Raw genomic sequence first — 27,521 nt, forward strand, 5'->3', positions numbered from 1 at the left:
GAAGAATAAAAAAGATAATCTGAAGCTCCTGCCCTCTCCTTGTTTGGGTCAGCGGTATAGGAATGGCCAGTTATAAATAGGAGAAAATGTGCTTTCGGGCAGATAAGGCAAGCAGCAGTGTGTACTGCTTATTTGGGGGAATAACAGCTTTTTTCCATACAGAAAGGTCGGCAGCTGGAAAATCACTTTGAATGTAACAGAAAGGCAAGAGTAAAATAATAACAAAGAAGATGGTATTTTTTAAGTCCTTAAATATGTATTTGTCTAATCCTAGAAAAGCAAGTTAAGTTTTTATTTATATTCTTACTACTAATAATAATATAAGTGATAATATAGTTAATATATAACTATATAATATATAAATAATATATAAGGATAATTACAAAATATAACATATTATTAATATATAACTATTATATATCATAATATGCTGGGCAGGCAGAATGAACCCCCCCAGCCTGGCAGGGGCTGAGCACAGAGAGGGCAACCGTGGGTCCAGAAACACTTCCCGAGTGGCCAAGAAATGCAATATTTTTAAAAAATCTGGTATTTTCTTAGGGATGAGCAAATCAAGAATCTCCACAGAGATGATATTCTCAATACTTTCTTTTAGCAGTTTAAATAGCTTGATCTGAATTTTTACCCAAATTTCAGCCAAAAAATAATTCTCCTGGTATGTGAATCTACCTGCCAAGCTGCAGCCAAAGTGAGAGGGTTTTTTTTAAGCTGTAGAAACCTTCATCCTTGGGGTAAAGAAGAAGAACTTAAAAAAGATATTCATTCCCATGTGTTTACACAACAGACCCTAACAGCTCCGAGGAGGCCTTTAGAATTAATTGGGAGAGTGCTCTCCGCTGTAAAAGGTCCCTAAATACGTATTTACCTAATCCAGGCTGTGAGCACTGCTCAGATGTTTGCCTGTGACCAGCTGTAACAGCTCTGGGGCTGCAGGCACCGCGGTGTGTCCCCACAGAGGGATGGGTGTCCCCAGGAACGCCGTGACTGTGCTCAACCCAGCTATTGCAACACCCAAACCCCCGCGCTGCCAGTAACCAGTGGCTTCACCCGTCGAACAGCCTTGGGGGCTTTTTGCCCGTTTCCACGCGTAACTTCGCTAGTGATGGATTCATGGCTGAAGGATCTCCAAATTCGCCTTGGGAAAAAATTCCCCCCAACCTTCAGAAGTGGATTTCTTAGGTAAATCCCAGCATCTTTAAGGAGAACAGGGGTAATTTCCCACTCCAGGGCTGGTTTTCACTCGGAAGTGACCCAAGTAACCCTGGCTGGTTGGATTTGGACACCAGCCATCAAATCAGCAGCACTGGGTTTTGCAGCCCTTTTGTGTGGGTGCAAAGGGTGGAAAGTCTGGGGATAGGGGTGAATTCAGCCCCGTGTCCACACTGGGACGAGGTTCATGTTCATGGGTCCTTTGAGGGGAAGAGGGTGGGCAGCATCGTGTGGGTTGCCGGGCAGAAGCTGCCTGAACTGAGATGACAAACTTTGCTGAAGTGACAGCGTGAACATTCGCCCGTATCAGACATAAGTATTACACACGCTCACACGCTACAGAAATTATTTTGCAACTTTGGTCCAGACTCTTTCTGCAGAATGAAAATCCAAACTGAGTTAACGCCAGGCTACAGAGTCTATAAAGAAATCTTTGGCATGACCTTTGTTGAGGACTTTGGGAAAAAATGTATTCAGCAACGAAGTGGTTAAATCAAAATAACAAGGGCGATTTATCTAGTAGCTTTCCCTGGCTATACTCAAGGGGGGCATATCTACCTATTTGTCAAGTCATTGACAATAGCCTATTTCTTTCTTCCTACCCATATGCTTTATTAAAGAAACACTTGACCTACCTGTCATATCAAACTGCTTCCTTTATCCAAAACAGAATAATATAGACATTTCCCTTAAGGGAATCCTGATGCAAATATATAAGGACAGGTTGCCAATTTGTTGAGCGTATTAGGGTACAGAAAACTGTCAAGGGAAACAGCTGTAATACAGACTGTTCTAACAAGCTCATTTTTCTTTTTTTTTCAGTGGTACTTTTGGTCTCTCTTTAGTTTATATTATACGATTTGTACGTTAGGATTTTTATGGACAGCTGTCAGCTGCAACTTGTCTTTTTCACTCTGAAAAAAAGGAAACCTTCAGATTCCCGGCCATGGCTCTGATCTATTGTTTAGACTCTGACAATAACTGTCACAAACCCTTCAGCTGCACATGGCTGTGAAGAAAGTTATGGGATAGGGGGAGGAAAAAGCAGCAAAGCTTGTCATGGAGGAGGCTCTGACTGTGATTTAAAAGGCAGGTATTTTCACATGAAGCCACTTAAATACACGGTGACACTTGCCATTTTCACCTGTCTGCTTCTGCGTTGCAGAAAGCACTGGCTGTCTTGCCCTGGAAGGGTGGTTTGGCCGATAAGTCCGTTTTGAAACAATGCAGAAAAGTCCAAATGTGGCGCTTTGCACAATCAAGCTGTGCCGTGGCCGGGGGCGATAGATGGGAGCCAAGCTGCAGCAATTCAGGTTTGCTGGTGGCGTGGTGGTTAATCCTGAGCTGCTCGGTCCCCAGCCCTGGTTTTGGTGCACAGGTCCAAAACGTCACCGCCTTCCCAGCAAGGCGTTTTGGTGATGTTGTACAGACCCTCATCGGTTTCCAAGTGAAATCCATAATTTTCAGCAACTGGAATCTCCTGAGACCAGAAAAGATTAAGAGCCAAATCCATATAATTAGAGGTCTACTTTGACTCGTGGACAAGGCAAAGGCTGTGCTACAGGAACAAAGAGTAAATTAAAGATGTTAGTCCTGTTTCCCTTTGGCTGCCGCTCCGCCAAAATCAGTGGGGCTACCCCAGGGATTAATTAGTCAATTTATGCTTGTTTGCATAAAGGATGACATAGATCATCAGCTGAATACAAGTGACTCAGCAGGACAGAGCAAAAGTTCAGGCAGCGCAAGTCAGGGCAAGAGGGGAGAGAATTAACCGTGTCTGGACCGAGGTCACGGCTCGGCTGATGCGCTGGCTGATCCGGAGCATCGTGCCCACCATGTGCCTCTAACCACTGCCCTGCGATGAGAGGTGGCCACGGGATTCCGCATCTCTAACAAAAGTCAGATCACCCTATGAAGAAGTCTTTAAAGAGTCATACAAATGTTTGAGTGGCAAAGAAAAGGAACACTGGGACCAGCGTGTGAAAGCGTGCACTGCAATGGTCTGGTATTTCCCCTTGGTCCGAATTGATGCCCCGTTCCGGCTTAACATCCCAGCACCGTGTCCTTACACCCAGTCTTGAGCTCCTCTTCTCAAAGGCATGAAAAAGTGATTCCTAATCCTGGCTTTTAATGTGGGAGTACCCAAATGAAGATAAAGAGCAGTAGGTGGCATCCTGGTCCTGCTGAAATCCTGGGTTTTCTCGTGCCCCTTCCCAGGGCCAGAAGCTCACCCGTGTATTAAATACTGGCACTGTGGAAGGAGGGAGGGCTGGTGGGCTGGTGTCCCTGCCAGGCTGCCAGTGGCTTTAGGGGACATTTCGCTGGCATGTGGTGTATGAAGGAAAGCGTCACAGATGGCTCTGGGAGATTGCAGGGTACATCCACAGATGAGAAGATCCTACATATTCGTAGCACTGAGTCTGCCTTTAGGAAAGGACTGGATTGTTGGAAGTCATTAATAGGTTTTCTATAGCAGACACTACCCGAGCCAGAAGTGAAACGTTACCACGAAAGTTTAACAAAGTGGGGCTGGGCAAAAAATAGCTGCCTGCTCCCTTGGGATACTGCAGAGAGTAGAGGAGAGGGGCCGTCAGACACCACTTTTCCGTTCTGGTTTTGTAAATACACATACCCCGTACATGCTCACCAGCTGATGAGCATTTTCTGACAGAAGTGAAAACATTGCCTCATTTTCGGTCCACGTTTTGAATCTGAAATGCATTTTCTGAGGCCAAACCGTAGCTCAGACGTAGCGAGGAAGGCATATATCGCTGGGACTGGAGCCCAGCCAAAAGCTTCTCCTCTTTTACCCTGCCACTGACACACATGATGACACTTAATGATCTCTTGTCTAAATAGCGATGCGCTGGAAAAAAGACTTGAATACCCAGGGGAGGGGTGGCGTGGAGGCGAATGCGTTAATGGTCACGGTGTATTTGGTAAATCCAAGCCCCTCGGTGCAGCTTGGTGTCTGCGGAGCCACTTGGTTGCAGTGTTTTCCGAAAACTGGGGGGGGGCAGTGAGACAAATTGGAGCCGCCCTGGGGACAGACGGGATCAGGGGACTCCTGGGGACCAGCAACGGCAGCAGCAATTAAATGTTGATCAAATATTGGCCTAAAGAGCTGCTTGCCTAAGTCACGTGAGATACCCAGTGGGCCAGATCCCCTGGACCAAACCCAGGCTGTTCCAGTGAGGATCTGAGTCACAGGTCCCGGGCAATAACTGTTAATTAGCATTAGACAACCGTTTCCAGGGGGGAGTTTGAAAAACAAGTATGTCTCAATCTTGCTTTTGAAAAGCCACATCTTGCCAACAGAGGGGACTTTTAACACTTTTTTTTTTCTCACAGGGCTTGCAGGGATGAGCCCTGAAATGTTCAGGCAGTGTTGGCGTAAACAGATTGGGGGATTTTGTATTATGGAGAGAAATAGCTCAAATATTGCAGCATCCTCAGCAAAATCACACCAGACGCTGCTTATATTGAAAAGTAGCTCATTTGGTTTTAATTCATCCTGTACCATGAGGTTACAGCCTGTTTTAGTTCCTGCTTGCTTTTTAGCTGCTTTCTGTTACTTTTTTTTTTATTTTATTATTTTTTTTTCTGGAGCTTGTGAATTGCAAGGTCAAGCTAAAGTCAAACTTTACCATTTCGGTGATGAAATGCAAGCAGATGTGGCTGTTTCATGTGACACCGTGCCCGCCCCATTGCGCTGGGGGCTGGGGGTGGTGCCTGGCACCCCGGACCATGTCCCCTCCCTCGCAGCTCGGCGCTGCCCGTTCCCTGATTTGGTTTTCAAAGAGGGTGCCAGGCCTGGTCACGGTTCATCCATGGAAGGTGACCAGGGAAATTGCTCTAAATTCCAATACCAGAGCACGGTGCCCACAGCTGCTCTTTGCTTGGCCTTAGGAAGGAGTGCAGGCAGGTGACCGATGGTTCACGATGGTGTTTCCATAGAATCATAGAATGGTTTGCGTTGGAAGGAACCTTAAAGATCATCTTGTTCCAACCCCCCTGCCATGGGCAAGGACATCTCCCACTAGACCAGGTTTTTCTTCATAACATTTCATTGCATCCGAGTCTGACTTCCTCATGGACATACCAAATGACAAATTACGCGGAGTTTCCCCCGGCTCCATCACTTTCTGTGGATCTATCCATTTGCTCTCTGCAGTTCTCTTACGGTTTGCAGTTAGCAAATGGTAATTGCTTGGCGTTGAGTAGGATGGACCACCTGAAATAAAACTAGATTAACCATCCCCAGGCTGCTGCTGAAGACAAGGACACTTTTTTCATGGAGGTGATGGTGCTGCTCATTGCTGTTATTGCTTGTGACCATTTGTCTCTTCCCACCCATGAGACAAAACACCAATTCCCATGAGATAAGGCATATGGCTCAAAGTGCCCAGGCACGTTGGAAGGATGGCATCAGCCATTCCTTCTGGGATTCCTGCCCTCTCCTCCAGCCACCTCTTGCTCAAGGCATTGATAGTCACCCATGGATTTCACCACCATAGAGCAAAAGATTCAGAATCTACTCCTGAGTTTGCCACTAGATACAGAAATAAAAGCACAACCCGCTTACGCAGGGCAAGATGGGGCTGGCAGAGAGGACTTCCCTTGCTCAGCACATAGAATCATTCATAGAATGGTTTGGGTTGGAAGGGACCTTAAAGATCATCCTGCGCTATAGGTCTGGGTCACTCAGTGGTTTCATTCATAGGTTTGAAAAACTTATTAAACTATTCTGCACAAGACTGGTAAAGAGTTGAGTCTTGCTGGTTTGCGTTCGTGACCCCATGATGTGCAGTGAAGCCACAGTCATTTGAAATATTTCTCTTGGTTGCCTTGCTGAGGTTATTTATTATCTAGGCAGAAAACATACATACATACATGCTCTTTGTGGTGATGGCGGGAAATACAAGGTTAGCAAGATCGCTGAGAAATAATGAATTTCTAAAGAAATTTGAGAATGTGCCCTGGAAATTTTTCATCTCTTGGTTTGGGTACACACGGCTCCGTTGCCTGTTCACAGAATGGGATGTAAAGCTTTGTATCAATGAAAACTGTCCAAGTAACGCAACACAGCCTATTCCTCCCTCAGAAAAATCACAACCAGACAGTATTTTTCTACCTACTTTTGTTTTTCTAGTTCCGGGACAATTTTTTTATTCTGTGTTAGCAAAGAGACATATTCCCAGCAGAATGCCAGACCCTAAAATCCTTCTGAAAATTTGCAGTAAGCTCTAAATAGAGGGGAAAAAAGCGGCCGGTGGCTCGAGCCCTCTGCTTTGGTCAGCGCGGATGCTGCGAAGCCAGCCTGCTTCTCTCACCGCAGTGTGCTCCCGACGTTTCTCTCCGAGGCCTTTGCTTGATGTTGTTTTGTTTCTATTAGGATTAGTGGGATCCACTTAGTGATCCCGGAGGAAAGGCTATTTGAGCCCGAGGGACGGCTGCGTGTACGGGGCGGGAGCGACGGCGTCCCGTGTTTCAGGAGCATCGCGGTTTTCTCGCCGAGATGCGTGGAGCCGGAGCCGCTTCCAGACATGTGGTTGTAATTTCTTGTTTGGTCTGCCTCGGTTCTGAGAAATGGTGCATTTTTTGATTTGCCTGCTGAAAGGGCTTCACACTTTCGGGTAGCGGCGTTTGATTAGTTTTGATGATAACCACAGTAGTACAATTCTGACTTCCAGATTGCTTTCCAGCCTGACACTAAGCAGCCACCCATCTCCAAGGCTGAAGACATTCACACGTGCATTTGATTTTTCCTTATTATGAAGATGCAAAAAAGTGTAAAAAGCTTGCCACCAAATAAAAAAAATTAAAAAAAAAAATCACATTTCTCATCCCTCCATTTAGTGTAATGTCTTTGTTTGCCCGTTCTAGTAAATAGAATGGGTTCTATCAATAGCTCCAATTCCTTCTTCTCTCATCTCCATACACTAGTGATCTGCCTGAACAATTTTTACAAACTTTTTTCAACGAAAGGCTGTGTTTGTCAAACGTGTATAATTTAAAATAGAGTTACTGGACTTCAGAAGGAAAATTACTGGGAATTCTTGTCCAGAGATAACATAACATGAAGAGGACGGAAAAGAGCAGGCTAGCATTTCTATCACCCTTTTTCCCTGACTACTAATGGTTTTGATTCTCATTATTTCTCAAATTCCAAGAGTAAAAACTCTCCAGAGTACCAATTAGCTGTGCCCAGTTTGGATACAACCGCTCTCATCCAGGACATATTTCGAGATGCTGAAGCTCTCTTTGGGAAAAGGCAATTTGTGTGCAGCTATGTGTGCTGTTTTTCAAGGATTTCGTCTTCTTGGGAAATAGAGGTGGACTTGTACGTAATTTAATTAAAAACAAAGCTTCTTATTAATTGACTTTAAATATAACCAATTACCATAAATCGGAACCTGGGATCTGTGTGTGCAGATCATTTTTATCTGCCTCACTTATATTTTATTAGGGGGTATACTTTCTTTAAAAAGTGAAGTGGCACTTTGAATTTACTTCTGAATGAGCTTCTTGCCTTCCCTACAACCTTTTCCATCTCCTTTTGTGTCCTTTTAAATGTAGACAGTTGAACCATGATAGCAGCAGAGTTTATTAGTGTGCAACTGTGGTTTTACTGCGTATTTAAGGCACGTTTTCTTATTTCAAACAGCAAACATAGAAAATGGAATGGTTAAAATAATAGCGTTTTGCGTTACAGCTGGGGGCTGCTTGGGGTGAGGATCGCTGCGGTATCGGTGGCGCTGCGCTTTGTAAATTGGTGCTGATAGAAGGACCTTGGCTCAGCCTCCCCCCTGCATTAATTGCAGCCGGCAGCCCTCTCCCGAGGTAGCGCTCTCCCTGCTTTGGAGATTAGGAAGCAGATCTGCTAAGACCGACGCTTTACTCACATGAATAGCTCCATTGAGTCCAACATGGCTATTAAGTGAGTTAAGTTCAATAATATATTAAATCTTTGCAGGGCCTAAGGCAACTTGGAGGAGGTTATTTAAGAAGTCTGCCCTAGCCCTTTGCCGCAGCCACAAAACCATCCTTGTCAGAGGTCCCTGCTTTCCCACTCTTCATTCCGTGGCTCGTACAGTATTTTGCCCCGTTCCTCTTGCAGACACGGCACCTCTCGGGAGCGTCCTGCCTTTTTCCATCCCCTCCTCCCTTGCCTTGGCGCAGCTTCCCCTCCACAGCCCTTTGCATCTCTCCAACCCACCTGTATTCCCTTGACTTTTGTTTTTCAGTACTTTAGCGGGAGCAAATAAATTAAAAAAAACCACCCCAACATCAGAGGAGCAGCTTCCACTGCTCTTCCACAGCCAAAATATCTCCGGCTTTTATAAAATTGCAATACTGGCAAAAGCAACAGAGGGAGCTGCTGCCGGTGGCTGGCGTCCAGCAAAGCACTAAGAGCTGGACTCGCCTAATCCCCGGCAGCGATCTCCCTCACAGCTCTGTCCTTTAGGATTCCTTGGAATAGATAAAAAAGAAAAGGAAAAAAAAACCACAAAAAAACCCCAACAGCCTCAGTAAGATTTCTTTGGATCAATATTTAAAGTGCTGGAAAAATTAAGAGAGAAAGATATTGGTAAATTTCCAAAATATTTTCTTAGCCTCAGCGTAAATATTTGTAGAGAAAGCAATTATTGTGCATCAGAATTTTCTGTTGTGCCTGTTTCAGTTCTCTGAGTGAAATGATTGCTTTTTTGGCCTATCCCTGATTAACTAAGTAGAGGTGATTAAAAACCTTCAAGTCCTTCGAATTTATTGTAATGTAACTATTTTTGAAAGCAGATTTAATATCAGTACACTATTTATGTTACCCGAGAGCTAACGTTTCAGAGACTATACCGATATATCAATGCCTGATGCAAAGTAGATTGCCCTGAAGATGTGCAAATGTATACAAGAAGAAAACTGCTTATATTCAATAAAGAACTGAGATATAAACATATTTTAATACAGTGACAGAAATGGCTTTGAAATTGCCGGGTTCCTACTGGTTTACTCCATCCACCTCCCCGACGTATCTCTCCTGCATCCCCTGTGCAGCGAGGCGGGGGCACCGACTGCTCAGTTGCACCTAAGGGGGACGGCAAACACCGGACTGATCTTTCCCTGAGCGATGTGATGGGCCGGTTTCTTCTGCGCGCATCAGGCTTATTTTTATCCCCAAATGCATTTTCGCTCCCACGCTCCCGCTGCCTGCCCCAGGGCTGCCCTCGCGCTGCCTCTCCTGCCCAGCCCTCAGCTCTCCCCTCGCCCCCGGCCTCTCCTCCCTCTCTTGGGATTTCTCGAGGGGACCCCACGGGCTCCCAAAATGCCATCCTTGAGCTCCTCATGCCCACAGACACCTGCCCAGGCACTTGCTGGAGCATCAGTCGAGGATGAAGGTCTGGCTGCCCCGTGCAGCGCCAGGCTCCGGTGGGTGGGATGGGAAGGGGTGGCTGCGGGTAGCCCCGGTCCCAGCGCCCAGAAACTGCTCTGAGGCCGAAGGGAAGAGCAGGCAGGTAGCAAAGGTGCATCAGGGAGGCAGAGGAGTCCATTCAAGCTGCTGTCAGTGCCCAGCACTGAGGGGTTCCTACCTCCGGGCTTGTTTCTGGGCTCTGAAGGGACTGGTTTCCTTTATAGTAGAGAGTAGAAAATGTTCCCTTTTTATACAAGCATTTAATCCCCCTTGGTCTGTACAGAAAATGCATGTAGGGGTTTAAGGCCACCACATCCAGCCTGGCTGTGCTCCTCATGGATGTCCCCGGTGCCACACTTCATGCCCATGCCACGGCAGAAGGCTGAGACCTGTCTAAAACCTCCCTGCTGTGCTTCTGCCTCTTCTGCATCTCACTGCTGCGCTCCTGCTGCCTCTGCACCCGGGTTTCGCACTCGGCTGCCTCTACCCGAGATAACCAAAGATGCAGAAACCTTCTGGTCTCCTTGCTAAAACCCCAGCACAAGGAGAGGGCCGGGGCTGCGGATTCGAGCTGAGCCGAGCCGAGCCGGGGCTGGGCAGCCCAGCAGCTGGCTGCAGCTGGCTCCCCACCATGCAGCCCCCATGGCCAAGCTCGGGACGTGCATGTTTTCACCCCTGTCCTCACCCCTCTTTGCAGGGAAGTCCACCCACTCCTCCCCTCCCTCTCTGCCTTTGATGGTTCATCCTTATTTTGCTACAAGCAGCAGCCTCCTGCTCTTCCCAGAAACCTTCTCCCCTCTCTTAGCTGCCCCCTCCGGCCAAGTTTAACCACACCAGTGCCCTATGGCCCCAGGAAAATTTCACAATTCTGTCTCCTTTGGCCACTAACACTTTGTTTTGTAACAGCTCCCTCCCGATTTCGCACATCATTCCATCTTTGAGTGGCCAAGCAGTGAATCAGCCTTCACTGCTCCCATCCCTGTACCCCATCGCTGTCCCCATCTCTGCATCCCATCATTTCCACTCTCTCATCTCATCATCACTTCCACCCCGTCACTACTCCTATCTCTGCACCCCCTCTTCCATGGGTGCCCTGGCACGAGCATCCCCTCCTTGCCCCCAACACCCTGTCTGTGCCCCGTAGAGCGATGGAGACCTCTGGTGCCTCCACCCCTGGCCCATCCAAAGCAAACCCTTCCTGCAAGCCCACGCACATGACGTTCAGCCACAGCCTGGAGGGGACAAGTACGAATGTCCCAAACCCTCATGGCCATTGCCACCTCTCCCAGGACAGGCGGTTTTCACCTGGGGAGTGGCACGGGCGCTGGTGGGACCCTCAGTCCCTCCCCGTCTCCAGCAGCGAAGATATTATTAAAGGCATTAATATTTCAGCCGGTTTCCAGCGGGGGTTCCCTTCGTGCCACCTGGTGGACAAAGGGGACATTTCCCCCTTTTTATTTCACAGAAGAGGAAGGAGCTCCTGGGAAAGTTCATTTTCGGTTCGGAATCTGGCGGACCATCACCCGATTTAAATTTTGCGTGATGAGAAATGCGATCCTGCGGTATCACGTACCCCGGGGTAAGCCCAAACCCACCCCAGCGTTAATCAGTTATCTATTTCTTACCCATTGCTGAAGTTTATATATAATACTGCGCTTTAATTATAAGTAAAAGCTGTTCAATAAAACTCGATTCCTACAATCATCTTAACAAGAAAACAACATTCTCACACACCCCCCCCCCCGAGTTGGGGACAAATTCACGTTCTTACTTTTATTTAGGTTTGAGCAACTACTTTCTGATTTTTTAACAAATGTGCAGTTTGAATCCCTCCTGTGGCCAGACGCAGGCAGGCTGCGAGGAATGGAAACGCTGGTAAAAAGTCCATGGAAATAGAAAAATTTAAGTAAATGATAGATAATAGTGGATGTTCCTGGCAAGTCTTGGTTTTTGTTTTTTTGTTTTCAATTTATGAACACAACCATTGCATGAGAAACTCGGTTCCGAGAGATTTTTTCGTTCGAGGATTAGAAGTAAATCTCTGAATTGAGGTGCTTAATGAAATGAACCAAAATGGCTTTTGCTCTCAAATCCCTGCAAGAAGAAGTGCCCAAACTGAGCTGCGAAATAGCTTCAAATCAGGAATAAATAGCGAGAAAACTGCAGCGTGCTCAGACCCCATTTCGGAAGAGCGGAAGATGTTGATGGCCGGTGAGGAAATTCATCGAGCAGAGTTCTCTCCCGCTATTAACAGTTTTACACCCCTAATGTGGAGAAATCCTGCCTTTAGCGGAGTCCCTGAAAATTTAAACAGCGATTTTGATTGGGACCAGGATTTTGCCCCAAATCTTTTTTTAAACTCAACAAAAATGCCTGCACAAAAATATACAGCATGGACGAAAATCACAGCCAGCAGCTGTTGGTAGCTAATGCCGGGGATAACACCGGGCAGTTTGAGGCAATGCTATAGAAAACGAAGAATTTCTTTGTGTACGTAGCCTGAAATCTCTGCGGGCAGAATGCAGCTAAAATTTGGCTACAACCCTCTGACTGATACCCCGATTGCCGCAAAAAGACTGCCACAAAATCCTTCTGCCGACAGTTAGCTTACACCGTGATTTTATATCTCACTTGAAAGACGACGTCTTCATAATATCCCACGTAATCTTTCGGGACAGCAACGCTTCTTCCCCAGGACATTCAACTCAGCCACACAAAGCCCTGGCTTTGTTTTTCTAAAGGGAAGGGAAAAAAGAGCACAAATTAAAAATATTTTGACTTTAGTGTGAGGAAAATCGCATGTTTTACTTGGAAAAGAAACAAATTGCTTTTATTTTCTTCAGTGGCAAAACCCATATAATTTAGACTGTCCAGAAACGGAAAGCTTTCAATTTTCTAGGGAAACAACCTCCTTCCCTGTCAAAGATTCAATTTTCACTGACTCAGATTAACTTGCCCTGACTGAGATTAAACGAAATATTTTACTTCATCTCAGACTTTTTAAAGCCGCCTGCAATAGTTGTTTTTGTTTTTTTTCTAATCTGGCTAATCAAAGATAATAAAAAAATGAAACATGCAGAAGTTTCGCCTAAAAATGCAGAAACAAAGACTGTAAGCTTTCCTCATCCTCGTTAATTTGTTTCCACACCTCCCCGCCCTGGAAATTTTTTGTTTAGTAAATGTTTGCTCCGAATGCTGTCGGAGGAGCAAGCGCCAGGGCAGGAGCTGCTCTGGGGGGGAGCGGGGGGTGCCCAGACATCCCCAGCCTGGCGCTGGTCTCTGCTGGGGGGCTGTGGCGGTGACAGCATCCGCGCTGGGGACTGGAGCCACCTTCGTCCTTGGACCTTATCCGCCCGGTGTGCCTGGCCAGGAACATGGCTGCCCGGGGAGCCAGGGATGGATGGAGGGGATACGGGCGGTGAGCTGGGATGGGACGTGGAGGCGGCGGAGGGAGGGGGTCAGGAACGACAGAGGACATTTTTGGGGTGGGGGAGCACAAGCAGCTTAAGCCGGCTTTATCAGCGCGTTATAAAGCGGCAATCAGCGGGGCTGAGATTTGGCAATTGGTCAATACCGGCTCAAAAAACAACCCCGGCGAAATGAACCTGAGACCCACTTAAGGTGACCTTTGGAAGGAAGAAAAACAAGTTTAAAAGAAAACAAATGTTTCGCAGCAGTGTTTTAGGCAGCTCCGTTTAACCGAGGGTGTGTAAGGACATTTTTCCTCAGTGTGTGGGAACTCTTTGTTGTGCCTGGGGCTTTGTGGTGACACGAGAGGCTCATGGCCCTCAGCTGGCCGCGGGTGTCCCGCCTGCCTATAGAAGGGACCCATCGGTGGCTCCTGGGAGCTCCCCGATGCCTCCAGCCCTGCAGCGAAGCTGGGCAAAGCCGCTTCACCCTTTCCTAGGATAATTCAGGGGCACGTGCTAATGAAGAGGCAGCTGTAAGTCTCCCCTAGCTGTTCTCTTCCCAGCAGTGGCAGACAGCCCGTAACACAGGTCGATAGTCAGAGGTAGCTAGCACCGCTGCTGAAATCCCAAAAAAGTTGAGCCCAGGGTTTGCATTCCAGTTTGAGGTCGGCTTGTCATCTCGTAGGAACACGGCAATCGCACAAGGCCATTGCACAACATGGCTCAGCAGCTTGTTCTGCTTCCCCGGGGACCAAATTCCCCACAAAACCCCAATTTCCCCTGGCTCTCAACCAGAAGATGCCCCTTTCTTTCCCCAAAACTGGCCTGCTAGCAAAAACTCCAGAGTTTGAAAGCAACTGCCCTTCAAACGCCGGATATGAAGCCCTGCTCCTGCCCAGACTCTCCCTAAAAACCTAACGAGGAATATGTGAAACGTTTGAAGGAGCCGAAATGGCCCAGCCGCGGATGGCGTGTAGCAGCCCCACTGAGATATCTGGTTTCTGTTACGTGTTTCTTTTCCTTGCATTATCTGTATTAGAACTTATAAAATGGATGATTTGTATCAGCTGTCCTGCTTTGTTGTTATTGCCATGTTCTGCTAAAATGATAACGAACCGCTTGTCCCAAATCTTCCCCTCCCACAAAATATCCCAGCTATGCGAAATAAAAGATGCCATTTTATTACAGGGCTGAACAAAACTGTGTAAGAGGCAAAATGAAAGGCCTGTGAGGGGCCACGACTCCAGGGAACTGAAGGAAAAGTTGGTGGAGATGATGGTCACAGGGAATGCAAAAAGCAAAAGCAATTATTAGCTTGGAAATTATTTGTCATTTTGCAACCACGATCAGGAGCTTCATACCTTCCCCCCATGGCATCACAGCCTGGGACACTTGGATTTGAGAGGACAATTCCCAACTTTCATATGGGATTTCACACTAAAGCATTTTTGGGAGAACTTCTAATTTTCTCTACGAATCTGGAAGTATCTGGATTACCTGAATTTCCAGGTGCTGGGCAAAATTAATCCTCGAATGGACCTAATTTCACGAGGTCATGGAGAGCAGGATATTTTGGATCTGCTCACCCAGATGGGTCTTCCCGATCCTTCCCTGGCGAGCCTTGGCCAAGCCATGTGTGTGGCCAGGCGCCTGCCGTTGTACGTTTCTGTACAGTCATTCCCTCACTCGTGAACTGGGAATTTTTTCCTGCCACATCTGGTGATGAGGTTTTTCAGGAGAAAGACAGCAGAGCCTGCTTTCGTGTGTCTGTGAGCTGAAAGCCCTCCCCATGGGTGATCCATCGGGTCAACAGCCGCCTTGCCCAGGCTGCCGGAGCCCCTCTGTAAACACACGCTGGTGTGGAGCACGTCCTGATTCCAATGAAAATTGCACCCCAAATCGTAAAGTTATATATGGCTTCAGTCTGGCTCCTCCACCAAAATTTTACGGTGTCCTCCTCTTCAGTGACCACAGTTTCCCTCAGAATATTTAAGGTGTTTATTTCCCTTCCTCACTTTATTTCTTCTTCCCACCACTTGCGTTGTGAGGTTGGTGCGAGCAAATATAATCTGGGTTTTACAGAGTACACAAAGGAGGCAGAGCAGAAGGGATTTATCATTAAAGAAACTGAGGTCAGATCCAGCCCCACAGCTCAGGAGCAGCTGTGAATGGGCTCCTTCACCCAAACCATTGAGCCAGACCCTTCTTAGCTTTGGCCGTTCCGCTGCAGGACCACATTTGGAATGTACTTATCTCAGGAGTTTCGAATACCGTGACATTTCAGATGAAATCTCATCGAGCAAGCCTACTTTTCAGAGGAAATATTAAGGAACTTAACAACTTAACACTTCAACAGTGATAAAAACATATTTGCCTCTTATACAGAAAAGGGCTGACAGCCAAATTCTGTAATTGAGAATACTTCCTTAAATATATAACACTGAACGAGCAGCAAAAGGGTCAATTCATATTTTTATGAAAACAAGCAAAAGTGACTGTTCTGTTTATATTCTATATGCCTGGAGCGTGGGCATCCCGTCTTTGGGGGCGATGGGAACCGTCACACCGCTTAAAGAAAAAGCTCGAATGTCTGGCTGAAAAGAATATACAGAAATTGATTTCAAGACAATAAAAATAATAATTTATCATCAGAAAAAGTGCTGGGGTCAGAATTTTTATGAGCACTTCCGTGAGGCTACACCAAATCGCATCAGCAGGAGAGAGGGTTTTGGTGAGTATTATTTTAAGTGGTCTGGCTAAAGAATACCTCCTTACTCGGCTTTGCAGCGGATTATTAATTATTATTTAAAAGCTTAGTAAAGCTTTTGTTTCTCCATCTTTCTGTTCTCAGCAGAAAATGTACCTCATTATAGACATATTATGGCCCTTCTGCAAACAGAAGGCGATATGTTTTCCCCTTTAATCAGACATTTTCATTTGCATCTAACTTCCTGCTGAACATTACCGACTTCAAAGGATTAAAATTCTTAATTCTGGTCCAACAAGAAAATTGTTTCTTTTTTTACAGATGATCAGAATGAGAATAAAACCTTTTTCTTTTTGCCCTCTCCTGCCTTTTTCTGTATGTTTCAGAAAAGCCTTGCTTGGTAGATAATTTGGAAACTCTTGCCACAGTCTTGTTAGCAGAGTCAAGTGCTAAATACCCCAATAGAATAAAAAGCCTAATAAAAGACGTGGTTTGTAACTATTAATTTTTGCAGCTGTTTGAAAAACCCCCACACATCTGTTTATAGTGATTCTTGCTTTGCTGATGACATCCATTTATCCTCTTTTCTCTAATTGCCAGCATTCCTAAGCCAGTTGCAAGTGTGTCCCCTTCTGTATCACTTCAGGAGGGTCAAGACCAAATTTGCCATTAAAGAAAACTGGGAATCGTTCCTTCGCAGCCATGCTGCTGCCTACCTGCTGAACTGCTGGTCCAGAATGTCCTGGTTTTCCTTGCTCGTCAGAGGAACATTGCAAGGAGGTGGTGGAATTTGAAACGAAAACTGCTTGTGGGTCAGCTGGGAATTGCTCTGCAAATTTGTCTTCAGCTGTTGACAGACTCCCTGGATTACAAAGGCAGAGGCAGAGAGGAGAAACTCTGCTTAATCCCAAACGCAAAGCACAGGTGGAAACTATCCAATAGAATGGGGTTGGGGGGGGGGGAGGTGGTTGGAAAATTCTGTTTCATTAAGTTGCAATTGTTTTTGCATGAACATGTTCATTTTAAAAAAACCCCACCAACTTTGCGAAGAAGGCTTTTCAGCTCCAGAACGTCGTTTCCTGCCAAGGCTGGAAAAAGGAAGGACTGTCGTTCTTCCTGCACAACAGCCCATCCAAACCACCCGCCAATGTAATTTCCCAAAGATAAGGGGGCTTAAGTTTCAGAATTTTCCTCTGCCTCTATTTTTCCCTTGAAAAGTGCCAACCGAACTTGGCATCGCTTTGGGCTGGAACCAAAGGTCAAGCCCTGATTTCCTTCAAGGAACGCAGTCGCTTTGCAGCCAGCCCTGTTTGGAGAGGTGCATTGAACTACAGGGATCACATTTTCATGCCGGATCATATGGTTCAAAATAAAGAAGGGCCAGTTACTTCCCTTTGCCTTTCCCAGCAAGAATGCCTCCCAGCAAAGTAACCCCGTGTTTGAATTTCAGATCAAAACAGTTGCTGTGCATCCAAAGCCTGCCCGCAGCCCGGTGGCTCGGCCGTGCTCGCAAACAGAGCGAGCGGCCAAAGGAGAAAACTCTTTTAAGACACAAGCCGGAGCGGGGAGGGAGTGGAATAAAAGCTACTGCTTGCAAATCCATTCCAGAGGATGGGATTTGACGTCCCGCAGCTGCCAAGCAGACGGTATGTGTGGCGATGGGTGTTGTCTCCCACGCCGAGCGAGCGTCGGGAGAAGGCGAGCCAAAGGCGGGGGAGAGCTTGCTGCAAAGGTGCTCCTGCGTTGACTTGCTCCTCCAACGGCTCAAAACACGACAGTGCTGCCTTGCAGGGAAGCTGTCCCCATATCCGAAAGGCTGGTCAGCCCTTCACGCCACCCGGGTCCTGTGTTTTGAAGCCTCCATGTGCAGGAGAGGTGCAGGACAGGCCGTTTTGGGGAGCAGCAGCAATGAGCTGCATGCTTCAACGCAACAACAGGGAGGGAGGAAAGAGTGGCTGTTACCGAGGGTCTAGGTGTCCATCAGTTTTCATGCACTTTACGGGGAAATTGTAATAGAAATGAATTTACAGGTAATTTATTTCCTCTTCCAGGTGAGAACAGCCAAAGGAGAGGCGGTGCTGGTCCTGCATGGGCAGAGGTGGTCGCTGCTGAGCTCACAGGGTTTAATCACGGTCCAGATGTTCCTCTTGCACCTCTCTAAGCTCGTTCTGCTCCTCTCTCTGCCTCCCATTTCCTCCCAGAGGTTTCCTTCAGGCGCCGCTCACTGTACGTGCCCCCTTTGCAAAGGGGCTGTGGGTTACGTTTCGACCAGATAACGAGCTGTGGAAAAATGTTTTTAGGAGGAATTTTTCCCTTTGGTGCTTAAAGGGAGCCAAATTACTGCATAGAATTATAACGCTGTACGTGAACATCGCTCCATATTCAGAGCATCTGCTGAATCCTTCGCTGTTGCCATTCGAACATCTGCATCTCTCTCTGGAGAAGCAGGGGGACTTGCTAGGGCTGCCGTAGGATGAAAAAGGGCAAGAGCAAACTTGTTGTTGGGATGAGAAGATCCTGCCAAAGAGTATCCGGCCACCAGCTATTTGAATAGAGAGAGTTAGACGTTTCATGGTGCTCTGAACTCTATTCCAGGTGGTATGCTACAGGTTATTTATATGAAGATTCAGTAATTTTCAAGCACGGCGACTATCCAGTTAGGGAAATGGAAAATAGAAATAAAGAAATAACTAGGAACCTGCAGGTACAGTGTGCCCAGAGACATCTGGCAAACACTTGTCCCCAGTGCCCAAACTGCTCAGCAAGGTGCTCACATCCAGGTGTCAACTCTTGACCACTCTCAACAAATTTGTTCTCTGCCATCCCTTCTGAGCCCTTCTTTGTTCACTTTTTTAAAAAGGAGCATTTTCTGTATCATCATTGCTTTTTTTTTAATTATTATTATTTTTTTTTTAGTTATCTTCATTGCAGCCATCAAGCCTGCTGAGAGAAGGTTTGCCCTAGATTAGATGCAGCAGCAGATGCAGCTCTTCTGCCCTCCAAATGCCCCTCTAGCTTCCTGGACAGCACATATACCTCACTCTAAATTATAACATAAATTAAAAAACCAACAAGACTCTTTGGGATACTACCTCAGGAAAGGACAAGTAACAGTAATGTTCAGAGACGTGCTGGGAGGAGCACTATCCACAACCTATTTAGATTCCAAAAGTAGGTTGAAATGCTGCAAGCCACTCCACGGTTTCTCCTTGTTTTGCCAGTAGAATTATGGCCAAATCCAGTTTTCCTGCACTGTTTCCATTTCCCATCACCACCACGCATGCACGGTAATGACCGAACATTTTAAAATCAAAAAAATCCCCCAGCACTTACCAAAGAAAGGATGTTTAACAAACATTTGGGGTCCGACGAAGTGGGGACAGCAACGGCACGGGCATGTCCCAGCCCAACCTGCCTTTCCAGGAATGCAGGTTTCCTGCAAAATTGCCCTCCCCGCCTCAGGGCAACACCCCCGGCACCTCTCCTCCTGCCCTGTTCCGCTGTTATTGTGTGCACAGATGAATGGCACAGACCCGCGCGCTGGGATGTTATTGCTGGATAAAGCTAATAAAACATTTGACTCACTGCGAGGAAGCTTTCCCATCCCACCGCACGCCTGATCTTCGGGGTTACCCGCCTTTGCCTCCTCACCTTTGCGTTGTGTGATGTTATTCTAACCTCTTTCATCTTTGGCTTTTGGCAGTCTTTCCTGCTTTAAGTATATAGTTATCTTAAGTTGAGCAAGATGTTTCAGGCTACAATAACTGGCTGATGTTTTAAATTGAAATCTCCTAATATGCATTCAATTTACATGTACTAAGGCACTCATTCAATCTGAAATACCAACCAAGTATAAAATAATAGTGACACTTGACATTTTCACAGAGATTTACAACTTCAAAGGGCTCTACAATATAAACGAACTCTCTCTGTACTTATGAGATGGATAAGCAAATACTATGAAGGCAGAAAATGGACAAGGAGAGATTGCAGAGCTTGCCCAAGGCCAGCCGCGGAGCCGCTGTCAGGGCTGGGGTCCTGGCTCTCTCTCATATTCCCAAACCACCAGGCAGTTGTTAACTTTAAAAGCTGTATAACCAACACCGACGAGTCACGCACGTCTGCATCCCAAGCAGATGTAGGAGACATTAAGGAATTGAATGCTGTCATCCAACAAAACACAGCTGTTTCGGGGAGCTCTCGGGCATGGTGGGTGCTGCGGTTCCTTAATCCTGAGGTGCCCCTGCACTGGCGAGGAGGCTTCGGCACCCGGATTGGCGATGGGTGGGACGATGGCCCCGGGGCAAGTCCTGCTTGTGCAGACCTGCCTTTGGCACAGCTGCCGTCCCACCCTGCAGACGAACGATAAAACTGGTAGGAAGCCCTATGGACCAAGCGTGTCTGTAGTGACAGTCTGTGCATTTGCCTGTGAGGGTGGTTTCAGCCCATTTTCTCATTTGCAAACACGGGCCGGGTCCCTCCCTTGCGACACTCCTTCGTTTCGGGGGGAGGAGGTGGCATTCGAGCAGCGCCGTGCGCTTGCTCCAGTAGCCTGAATTAGAAACCTGCACGCTGTTTGATGGATGCTGCTATTGTTAACGCAAATAAGCGGGTGGATGCTTCATTAATCACAGCCCATAAACCATTTTGACTAACAGAAAAAATATTTCCTCTTTCTTATTCATGCAATAGTTTCTCTGAGCCTTTTAGCCCATTTGTACGGGCTGGAGAATGAGTTGCTACCCGTTATACAGCATGTCCTGCCCTTCCCTTTCTTTGTAAACATGAGCAGCTCCATTCCATGATGTGTTTTGATGAACTGCCAAGAGCCAGCTAATGTACTGTTTGCTGACAAGTATTTGTTATTAATCCAAAAGCACTGAGCTTGTGGGTTGGGATCTTTTTTTTTTTTTTAAAAAGAAATATAAAAACTAAATTAAACAAGGGTGTGGAGATTCCTCAAATGTAGCTACTGTTCCTTCCGTGATGCAGTTGCAAATATGCAGCGCCTCCAGTTCCAGGGAATTATTTAAATAATTCTGCTCCTTTATCACCTTTATCTTCCCGCAGAAATCACAAAAGCTTAACTGGGTGTACTCTTCTGAGGAACATCTTCACTAAAGAGCTAGAAATTTAAAGCAAATGAATGGAGATAAACCTGTGGCGACACTTCCTTGTACATGTCTTGCTGCTTCATGCAGCTCCCTGGGACCAGGTGGTGACAACGGGGCGGCAGCTGCTCTCACCAGCTGGAGAACCCCTAAACTCAACATCCATGTGTCCCACCAAGGATGTTGCACATCACCTAATGGGTTTCTTTTGGTGTATTTTTGACAAGACCCCACCTCATACAGCCTCCATGGCTTTTTGGGATGCGCTCAGGATTCCAGCGTAGAGCTTGGGACATTTTGCTAGCTGGATGAAGCCTTTTGGCCAGGAGCAGCCCATAAACTCATCACAGACATGCTTGCAGCACCGACCATGGCTGGGATCATCCCCATCCCATCTCCAGAAACGGCTCATGGGAGGGAAGTGTGTGGAGGAGGAGAAGGAGGAGGAAGAGGAGGAGGAGGAGGAGGAGGAGGAAGGGGGGGAAGACATACTTTGGAAGCGTTCCCAAGCCAAGCGTGTTGGAGGTGAGCGTCTCCGCAGCAGCCACCGCAGCACGTCAGGCTGCGGCTCTCGCTGCACCGACAAGTTTGTGGGACGGGACCCCCCACAACGCGGAGCAGAAAGTGCCCCGAGGGCAGATCAATTTTAAGCTTGATGGAAAAAGATGACAACTATATATGAGCCGAGCAGGCAGAAAACACAGGGGCTTTCATTTTCATGTGCAGGGCACCATTTGCCTTCCAAATTCAACTGACAGCTTTTGAGGCAGTTCTTTCAGGTGACAAATGGTAATAAAGCTCCTATTTACACTGGCTATTGACTCGTTTTAGGTGGAATTATGTACCGAAATAAGTAAATAGCTTCCTATTCAATGTGATCCATATACAGCTATGGCCCATAGTACAATGCAAAGCTCCTGTATAGACAAGACTCTTGTTTGTTGTGTGCTTTTCTAGGTCACTTAGCACTTTGCTTCATAAATGTGCTTTTTAGGAGTGAGACTCCTGGTGTGAATGGTCTTTCCGTTGTACAGAGCAACTCACCCCTAAAAGCTAGCAAAGCTATGATTGCTTTTTAATTTGCATTGTAAACACATTAAAGACGAGCTGAGCAAACCAGGACAACTTAGGATGCTTTTTCACAGACCTGAATTTGAGGGCTTGTGCGGTTTATTTTGTTAGTGTCTCCATTTATCTCATGACTTTTGGGATTGTTAGAAAAAAACATCTTCGAAAAAGGCTCTCAAGATAATTGCATTTCAGATGGTGCAATTGCTGGACCTTACATGTGCACGTAGCATTTTCATAGCTCTGGTTCATGTCAGTCAAGCTGGTAGAGGGGGACCGAGCCTATTTTTGTGTTTGGGCAGTGTTTCTCTGAGGCCTCAGAAGCCATTTTGGGGATATTTAATCCAGTTAAAAATGTGTGATTAAAAATCCCTTAAAAACCAAACAAAAAAACCTCAAGGATCAACAGTCAGCAACATGAAAAAAACCCTGTATAATATCTTCTCTCTTAAAAACACTCAAAATTTAGTATATGCAATTTTGAACTGGACTGCCTCCATGATACTGCTCAAGGACCCCTGAACTGCTCCCAAATTGCAAGGTAGAAATCGGGAAAAGTAAAGGAACATGAGATGAGGCAACTTGACGGGTGTTGTGGATATCTCAAGGAACACAACATGCTTATGAGCTTCTATTGCACTGATTTTATGCTTCTGAAGGACATTTCAGTCCAATTTCTGCTGACTTTCCTGTTGGATGAAGCCGTCTTTCTCTTTTGACTCTCAAAGGATTGTAGAAAAGCAGTGTCCTAACTTAGCTGGTAAACTCTCTGGGACATTTTGGGTCACCTACCCTGTAAGGTTGCTCATTTAAAATCCTGGTTGGTTACTACCTCTAGAAGGTGCAAGAGATGCAATATTGTGGTTTTCCATATACATAGATAAGCTTTTGTATCTTAGGCCAGAATAATTTACTTCCCGATATCGATACACACCTAAAAAGAATCTGATTCCCCATTAATTCAGTCCTCTTGTAATAGAGACTGGTTCATCAAGATCGTATAAAAATAGTGATTCCATGAATGAAACGAATCTGAAAGTTTCCCAAAACTGTCATTTACCAAATGATGTTTCTGTTCCCAGAATTTTCTAGACCAGCCAGTCTTCAACTTATTTTTCTTTTATTGATGATAGGGGCCTTGCAACAGTTAGAGAAGACAGATGAATCGTGGCAAATAGAAGTTGCATCAAAGATGGTTGAAAAATGCAGTTTCTTACTTCTTGACACTGGAAATTGAAATAGCGTAGGGAACTGTGTCTGTTTCTAAGGATTTAAAAATGTAACATAATTTTCTTCTTCCATTAGATGCTTCCAAGAGTGACTGTAATAACTGACCCAGTGCGTTCAGACTAAGTCATTATCGAGTTAGCATCCAGCCAAAGGGGCATGACTGGCAAGCTCTTAATTCTGTTTCCTTTAATGATTATGGACTTGACTTGAAAGTTCCCAGCATCTCCAGGCTGCCCAGAGATTTTACCTGTTGGGGAAGAGGAAAGATTGACCAACTGAGTTTGCAGGGGAGTTTGAGGAGGCTTGTCCAGATGAGGTGCAGCATCTCACTCATCTTCCCTAGAAACTCTAAGTCATGTGCTGCAGGAGAAGTGACTTTCCTCTTACCTCTTCTTATCTTTTATTATTAGTGTTCACATGCAACAATTCAACGTCTCCTTCAAAGCAATCCCAGTGGAAAAGCATATAGTAATGAAAACAAACATTACTTTCCCTTCCATCTCCATTGGCTTCTTTCTCTAGTATTTCTCTAGTTGATGCTGAAATTACTGCTTTGCAAAAAATCACTATCCGGCAAACAAGCCAGGTATTAGTGTCACTTTGTGGGTCTTTTTGAGAGACCTGAGGTGCCACTGCCAGCGCATAGCGGAGGGGAATTTGAAGCAGAGGAATCCAGGTCTTCCAGTGCTGCTGCAGGATCGTGTCCCACCATCATCCCTGAGAGGAATCTTTCCCATCTCAGAGTTTTGTGTTTCTGCGCAGAGAAGATCATACCTAGGTGTCTGATACATACATGAATGCTCACACACCTCTGCTGGAAGACAATAAGCGGTGTCTTCTGTTGCTGGAGAGTAAAAGAGAAGTAGGGAAAGGTGTTGCAGTTCTCCAGAGTGCAAAGTGACCTACAGCCCCTCGGTGGGAGGCATGAAGTTATGTAGCTCATTAAACCTTAAAAAAGCAAGGAGGGAAGCTGCTTCCAATTATCAGGATGAAAATTAATGAAATAAAAACTACAGACAGGCTGCAGAATTATGCAATAAAAAGGGCTTTGCTGGCATTAACAAGGCGGTGTGTAATATTTGTGTGGTTCTAGCTCAGCCTTGGCTTGAACACATGGTGATTCTGCACATAAAATGTATCAAAATTAATGAATTAAAAATCCGCGATAATCCCACACAATTTTCTGTTCATACTTAACTATTATTACTTGGGAAATCTCCTCAGAAAGGGAAAATGAGGTTGTGATCTGTTGTCTGAGAAAATAACCTCTTTGTTAGTACCAAAAGAGTCATGTGCTGGAATGGCTGGCCAGATTCATGGAAAAGCCCAACTGCTGTCTCGTTGTTGTAGGGTCCTACGTGGCAGTATTTGCATATAACAGGCTCCAGAAGAGACCTACCATTTGGGGGACACGGGACCAAAGCAAAGTGAGTGTGGTAGTGAATATGCATGAGAAAGTCTGCCTTTAGGTACACGAACAGTCTTATTAAAAGGTTTTGCATCCACCGGCAAAGAACGTCCTCCACGATCTTAGCTCTGCCTTGGGACCTCAACAGTGTTGCTGTACTAGTCTACATCTAAAATCACTCTACTGTGCTCTGCTATAACCAAAGGTCATAACCTTCAGCATGAAGAGACTGCACGAGCTTGATGCAGAAAATACTGCTTTTTCCTCTAAAAGCCTGGGCCACCCTTTCCTTTTCGCTTTGCTTCTCCCAATTCCTATTAAAGGGCACAACTGCCTTTCCAGGCAGCTGAGCAAAAAGTGTTCCTTCGCTTTGAAAACTCCATAAATGTAACCTTTGTTCCTGTTGTGGTGATGTCTGTCTGGCATGGGATATATGTGTGATCCAGAAAGTGTTCGCCAAGGACTGAAGGGACCGCTGGCCTGGGGAGCAAGGCACAGTGAAAGTAGTATACATGGAAATGTGTTAGTGAGGTTGCTGTTCCTGTAGATGTAGATACAGAATCTCCAGAGAGGGGAGAACGTTGCAATCTAAACATTTATATTATAAAAAAATGGGAAATCATTTGCTTAGACATAAATTAGCCCCTTCGAGACAGATTTATTGCGGCATGGAATGTTTTAATGAGAAGAGGAGTTTCCACAATCGTAGGGTACATTTTGCATCAAAATGCTTGACATACAACTAACATTTGGGCGAATTTTTCAACCCCGTGATATTTAGTACTTAACTGGGGATTTGGAAGGAATTTAAGGAAGAGGGATATGTAAGTCGGTTTTTCAGTTAAATTCTGAGCGCTCTGAAGTCTGACGTCAGGTTTACGCACGGGAGCTGTGCTGGGATGCTCACCGCGGGGCGGGGGAGAGGTGAGAGCTGAGGTCTGAAAGGCTCACAGAAGTGATGTTTGTGGAGAGCAGCTCTCCCTCTCTCCCTCCTTCATGCAAAGCCCTTTCTACGCCCAGTTCTGGGGGTAAGAGAGAAGACAGGAGCACAGCTTCAGAAATATCTTTTTCTCTTTCACCCCCTGTTACCCCAAAGTCCTGTATTTCACATGCTTCTAAACCATGCTTCTAACAGTGATTATTCTTGGTGTAGGAATCAGCTCTAGGCTCTCTGAATGCACCAGGAAAAGGAGATACAATTCAAATTCCTGACTGTGTGGTGGTGTCAGAGAGAGTCGGCAGTAAGTGATTCCCAAAGGGCAACCAGAAGGATTTTTCCTATTTTGCATGTCTATTAACAGAGAGCTTTAGCAACCCCTGTAAGAAAATGCCAACATATAGTCAAAGTCACGAGCTGGACACTCAGCTGAGAACATCTTATTTCTAGCCTGCACTTCTGCCAGGAACAACTTCTTTTTTTCATGTTAACTTGTGCTTGAAAGATGACAACAGCAACCCCCAAACCTCTTCCTCCTGGTCTGCTTTGGTGAAATGCACCTGGATAATGAAAAAAAAAAAAAGCAAGAATTATGATGTTATTATATCATTCTGATTGGCCGTTCACTGCAAAATCATAAATATAACAGAATATCAAGGGATTTGAATTCAGATTTTAACTCCTCAGGTTTTAACATTGGCAACAATGGGTGTTTTGTAGACCTTCTTTGAATAAATGCAGACAAATGAGCTATGGATTTAGGGGCTAGAGTCAGTTTTCACACCAAGTACAAGCACAGAAGGGGATGCTGAGCACTGGCACTGGGGAGAGCCTTTGGCTAGGACCAAGGGCTGAATGCTTCAGATCAGAAAGGACATTTTCAAGGTCTGAGTCTTTTTTTCCACCTCTGGGAACCTGGCAGAGGTTGGGGGGACCGCTATGGCAGAAGCAGCATGGTGATTTCCACAGGTATTGCCAATTCTGCCTGAAGATCCCTGAAGCATTATTACCCTTCACTCCCAACCTCGGTACTGTGATCGCTCTCCTGGTTATCGGCTACTTCTCTGGTTGACACCCCGAGCACACGCCGAGGACCCGGTCTCTTATTCAAAGAAAAACACTCTTGAAGACTTCATTCCAGGAGAGTTTGCGTTGAAATCCACGGGATGCTCTTTCTAGTGGAGGCGTCGGGATGAGCTGCTGCTCCCCCTGCTCTCAGCGGTTTTCCCCCACTGACTTTCCCAGAGGAAACATTCCCACTCCTCTAGGCGTGAGGAAAAGGAGAAACACCGGCGGAGCAAATGCTGGAAATTGCAGACATTTAGCGGCCAAAGCTGAAGGGAGAGATGGAAAAAACCTGGGACATCTCTGGGACAAGTACTCAAAGCACATGCCTGCCGCGCTGGCTCTGAAGAATATGAATTAATATTATTCGGGTGTGTAACTTAAGTATTCTCTCTAGGATGCTTGAAAAGATTGTAACAGTCATTTTGTGTTTCCAAACCCATGGTGAAGAGGAAAGCAGGTATATAAAGCTTATTTCATGAATGATGTTTATTAAGAAGCGTTCTTGGGGTTGGAAAAATGGGCACGCAATGTCCCCAGAATGTATTTTAAGCTCAACCGCAGCAGTCCTTTGAGTTATCTTGCACATAAAATTTGTTTTTTATTTAATGCTAAGAACAGAACGTTGTATTTTTATGACTAAGAATAATAATTAAAACAGTAGAACTTCCCTCAGTGACAAAGAGGGTACAAAGATGACTCGGAGGGACACCTTGGCACTGTCTGCCTGGATTTTCTTTAGCACTCCTTAGAACTATGAATCCTGTTTTCTTATCTGGGTTTTTTCTTCCTCTTTTCATTTCACCATCTTTCACTGCTGCTGGCATTTCAAAGCCAGCAGTTAAGGAATTACTACAGATAAAACCATGAAAGTTTTGTTCAAGAGCAATACCTTCAACAGCACAGTATTTGAAGGAAAACTGCAGTGTTCAGTTTTGACACATATAA

The sequence above is a fragment of the Chroicocephalus ridibundus genome, chromosome 11, assembly GCF_963924245.1.
Source record: "Chroicocephalus ridibundus chromosome 11, bChrRid1.1, whole genome shotgun sequence".
NCBI classification, from domain to species: Eukaryota; Metazoa; Chordata; class Aves; order Charadriiformes; family Laridae; genus Chroicocephalus; species Chroicocephalus ridibundus.